The sequence below is a fragment of the Arachis hypogaea genome, chromosome 5 (genome assembly GCF_003086295.3).
Source record: "Arachis hypogaea cultivar Tifrunner chromosome 5, arahy.Tifrunner.gnm2.J5K5, whole genome shotgun sequence".
NCBI classification, from domain to species: domain Eukaryota; kingdom Viridiplantae; phylum Streptophyta; class Magnoliopsida; order Fabales; family Fabaceae; genus Arachis; species Arachis hypogaea.
In genome coordinates this window covers 58593006-58598000 of record NC_092040.1, presented here as the reverse complement: position 1 = coordinate 58598000, position 4995 = coordinate 58593006, and the positions used below count along the sequence as shown (strand labels likewise).

Genomic DNA, 4995 nt, shown 5'->3' with positions numbered 1-4995 from the left:
TCATTTCACATATGCTTTGATTTAGAGCAGCAGTCTCTATGCCAGAAGATACTTCTGCAACGGCCCATGAACGGCCTTGCTTCTGTCTGTGGTTCCGAGTAGATTCAGCTAAATCACTGATCAATTGCCAAGCTTCATCAGTGGTCTTGTACTTCTTCATAGACCCATTGTTGGCACTTTCCAATGTGGTCTTATCTTGGGGTCTCATACCTTGTGTGACATAGCTGAGTAGCACGATCTTGTCGATCATGTGGTGGGGGCATGCTTCCAGAAGATTATTGAAGCGCTCCCAGTATTCAAAGAGAATCTCATTGTCATCCTGAACAATTGTAGAGATATCCTTCCTCAGTTTATCAGTAACTTCAGATGGGAAGAATTTCTCCAGGAACTCCTTTCTGAGTGTATCCCAGTTGGATACGTTTGCTAGAGGTTAAGTGTAGTACCACTCTCTTGCTTTTTCCTCAAGAGAGAACGGAAAAGCTTTCAGCAGAATTGAAGTTTCATCAGCACCATCACGCCTGACAGTAGAACAGGCTGCTTGGAAATCTCTCAAGTGCTTGATAGGCTCTTGAGCAGGTAGGCCATGAAACTTCGGCATCAAATTTAGCAGTGCGGTCTTTATTTCAAAATCCGTAGCTACCGCTGGATGATGCGCTTGAAACGGTTGCAGTGTAAAATCAGGAGCTCCTTCCTCCTGAATGGTAATCCTTCTAGCTGCCATGTTTTCTGCACGTAAAACAACCGAATCAGTAGAACAGGGGCTGGTTTCTTCCTCAGATTCACTTTCAGATCCGCCCTCAGAGCGGACTAACCTACGCTGTTCTCGCCTTATTCGTGAAATTGTTCTTTCAATTTCAGGATCGAATATTAGCAGGCGCGGATCAGGAAGTGAACGTGTCATTTGATAGAAGAAACATGCAACTCATAGTAGCAAAATTAAAGAAAATGCAAATAAATAAATTCTAATTAATAAAATAAGCACTCTATTGCAACTCCCCGGCAACGGCGCCAAAAATTGATGGAGTGCAGAAGCTGGTGAATTAAAAATTTATTAAAATGGTTACGTTGCAAGTATAGTTCTTAACTCACTGAAAATCTGCCTATCAATTTAGAAATATGTCACTGAAAGTTTAAATTAAAATTACTGGGAGTTTTAAGTCCCAGGTCGTCTCCCAACGAGTTGCAGAAAAATGTGCTGTTTTATTAATCAGATATTCCAAAAAGAGTTGAGCTAAGTAAATTGGGATTTAAATTGAGGAATTTTAAATAATAAAAATAAGAGGCCTTGACTGGGAATTGATTGGTTAGAATCTCTATCATTGATGGTGTGATTGTAAGATTAATTTATAATTAATAGTTGTTCTGTTTGGTTATCCCTTACTAGGTAAGAGAAAGTCAAACAAGTGGAAATGCCAGATCTGTTCACAAGTTGCAACCCACTTAGTTCAAAGGGATTGGCGTCGGTGACAGGATAGCAATCCAACATTCAACCCAGTTACAAATTTTTCTTTCAATCCTTCCAACTCAAGAGTTCCTTTTAATCAACTCCCCATCAAGTAATGAAACTACTCACGCATTGTAAATAAAGAATCCATGGAACATGAAAGGGAATTAAAAGAAGACATGATTATTGGAATGGAATTTAAATTAAAAAGAAATAATCCTTGCATTAATTAATCATAAAAATATCTGAATGACAAAATTGAACATAACAAAGAACATGGAAGAATAAAACCAAGTTAAGAGAACAAACTAGAGTGATGAAGTCTTGATGAGGAAAATAACTCTTCTCAATGTTCCAATGCTAAGATCAATTGAAAATTAAAATTCTTAAAACTAGAGAGAAAAAAAACCTAAGAGAGTTAAAAACTAGATCTAAACTACTTAATGAATGTTTTCTCTATTGTTTCTGCATATTCTCTGACTCTGGTCTGCTGTTCCGGGCCGAAAACTGGGCCGAAATAGGGTCCAAAATTGCTGGTTTCAGATTCTGCAGTTTATGCAGATCGCGCATGTCACGCGATCGCGTCGTCCATGCGGACGCGTCGCTGGCGCTTTTCCTCTTCACGCGTTCGCGTCGTCCACGCTACCGCGTTGCTTGTGCTTTCCAATCCGCGCGGCCGCGCAAGCTATGCTTCCGCGTCACTGCAATTTGCGCTCCTTCGCGCGGTCGCGTGAGCCATGCGACCGCGTCACTTTTCGCTGGTTATCTCCTCAAACTCTTGTGTTCCTTCCATTTTTGCTAGCTTCCTCTCCAATCTCCGTCTCATTCATGCCCTATAAAGCCTGAAACGCTTGACACACAGATTACGACATCGAATGGAATAAAGGAGAATTAAAATTAAATAATTAAAGTCTCTGGGAAGCAATTTTCAAACATGTAATAAATTCAGGAAGGAAATCTAAATGCATGCTAAATTGATGAATAAGTGGGTAAGGATCACGACAAAACCACACAATTAAACACAATATAAACTATAAAATAATGGTTTATCAACCAACTTCCAACTTTTATGGAAGAAGCATCTCAATTCCTGCCATTGGAGCAAACAACTTTGAGCTTAAGCCTCAATTAGTTTCTCTATTGTAGCAAAACTGCAAGTTTCATGGACTTCCATCAGAAGGTCCTCATCAGTTCTTATCTGAATTCTTGCAGATCTGTGATACTGTTAAGACCAATGGGGTTGATCCCGAGGTTTACATACTTTTCCTTTTTCCCTTTGCTGTAAAAGACAGAGCTAGGACATGGTTGGACTTACAACCTAGAGAAAGCCTGAACTCTTGGGACAAGCTGGTCAATGCTTTATTGACTAAATTCTTTCCACCTCAAAAGATAAGTAAGCTCAGAGTGGACATCCAAACCTTCGGACAAAAGGAAGGTGAATCCCTCAATGAAGCTTGGGAAAGATACAAGCAATTAACCAGAAGGTGTCCTTCTGACATGTTTCCAGAATGGAGCATCATATGTATATTCTATGATGGTCTATCTGAATTGTCAAAGATGTTATTGGATCACTGTGATGGTGGATCCCTTCATCTGAAAACACCTGCAGAAGCCCAGGAACTCATTGAGATGGTTGCAAATAACTAGTTCATGTACACTTCTGAAAGGAATCCTATGAATAATGGGGCGACTCAGAAGAAATGAGTTTTTAGGATTGATACTCTGAATGCCATATTGGCTCAGAACAAAATATTGACTCAGCAAGTCAATATGATTTATTAGAACCAGACTGGATTACAAGCTGCATCCGACAGTGCTAAAGAATCCTCTACTAAAGGAGAAGCTTATGACCCTGAGAATCCTGCAATGGAAGAGGTGAATTACATGGGAGAATCCTATGGAAATACCTATAATATTTCATGGAGAAATCATCCAAATTTCTCATGGAAGGATCAACAGAAGCCTCAATAAGTCTTCAATAACAATGATGGTGGGAGAAACAGGTTTGGCAACAGCAAACATTTCCCATCATCTTCTCAGCAATAGACAGATAATTCTGAGCAGAGCCTCTCTGGCTTAGCAAACATAGTCTTTGATCTATCTAAGGCCACTCTCAGTTTCATGACTGAGGCACGATCCTCCATCAGAAATTTGGAGGCACAAGTGGGTCAGCTGAGTAAAAGAGTTACTGAAACTCCTCCTAGTACTCTCCCAAGCAATACAGAAATGAATTCAAAAAGAGAGTGCAAGGTTATTTACACGTCCAACATGGCCGAACCTGTAGAGGAGGGAAAGGCAGTGATTCCCAGTGAGGAAGACCTTCTGGGACGTCCACTGGCCAACAAGGAGTTCCCTATTGAGGAACCAAAGGAGTCTGAGGCTCATCTAGAGACGATAGAGATTCCACTGAACTTCCTATTACCATTCATAAGCTCTGATGAGTATTCTTTCTCTGAAAAAGATGAAGTTATTACTGAAGAGTAAGTTGCTCAGTATCTAGGAGCAATCATGAAGCTGAATGCCAAATTATTTGGTAATGAGACTTGGGAGGATGAACCTCCATTGCTCATCAGTGAACTAAATGCATTGGTTCAACTGAAGTTGCCTCAGAAGAAAGAGGATCCCGGAAGGTTCTTAATACCTTGCAATATAGGCACTATGACCTTTGAGAAGGCTTTGTGTGACCTAGGGTCAAGTGTAAACCTCCGCCACTCTCTGTAATGGAGAAACTAGGGATCTTTGAGGTACAAGCTGTAAGAATCTCACTAGAGATGGCAGACAAATCAAAGAAACAAGCTTATGGACTTGTAGAGAATGTCTTGGTAAAGGTTGAAGGCTTTTACATCCCTGCTGACTTCATGATCCTAGACACTGGGAAGAATGAGGATGAATCCATCATCCTTGTAAGACCCTTCCTTGCCACAGCAAAAGTTATGATTGATGTAGACAGAGGAGAGTTAGTCCTTCAAGTGAATAAGGACTATCTTGTGTTTAAGGCTCAAGGATTTTCCTCTGTAAACATAGAGAAGAAGCATGAACAGTTTCATCCAATTCTCTCCATGCAGAGTCAAGCAAAGCCTCCACATCCAAACTCTAAGTTTGGTGTTGGGAGGCCACAATCATGCTCTGAGCATCTGTGAAGCTCTGTAAGAGCTTCCTGTCAAGCTATTGACATTAAAGAAGTGCTTATTGGGAGGCAACCTAATTTTATTTATCTATATTAATTACTCTTTCATTTTGTTTTCCATTGTTATTTTATGTTTTTTTTAGGATGATAATTATGTGAAGTCACAAAAACAACTGCAAAAATTAAAGCAAAATAAAAAACAGCATCAAAAATAGCACACTCTGGAGGACGAGCTTACTTGCGTTTAAACGCCAGTAAGGATACCAAAATGGGCATTTAACGCCCAGCCTGGCACCATTCTGGGTGTTAAACGTAAAAACTGGCAGGCAAACTGGCGTTTAAACACTAGTAAAGGAAGAAAAATGGGCGTTTAAACGCCCAGCCTGGCACCATTCTGGGCGTTAAACGCTAGAACTGGCAGGCA

At 40.3% G+C, this 4995-nt stretch overlaps 2 non-coding genes across 2 annotated transcripts; one reads left to right on the top strand and one right to left on the bottom strand.

Moving 5' to 3' along the window:
* The first annotated feature begins 248 nt into the window (after nt 1-248).
* LOC112804606 (small nucleolar RNA R71) lies at nt 249-352 on the top strand. Its single transcript, XR_003203220.1, has one exon. It is a non-coding gene; the product is annotated as a small nucleolar RNA R71 (small nucleolar RNA).
* A 2487-nt stretch (nt 353-2839) lies between these two features.
* Nucleotides 2840-2943, bottom strand: LOC112805108 (small nucleolar RNA R71). The gene has a single exon (XR_003203717.1). It is a non-coding gene; the product is annotated as a small nucleolar RNA R71 (small nucleolar RNA).
* Nucleotides 2944-4995: the final 2052 nt, after the last annotated feature.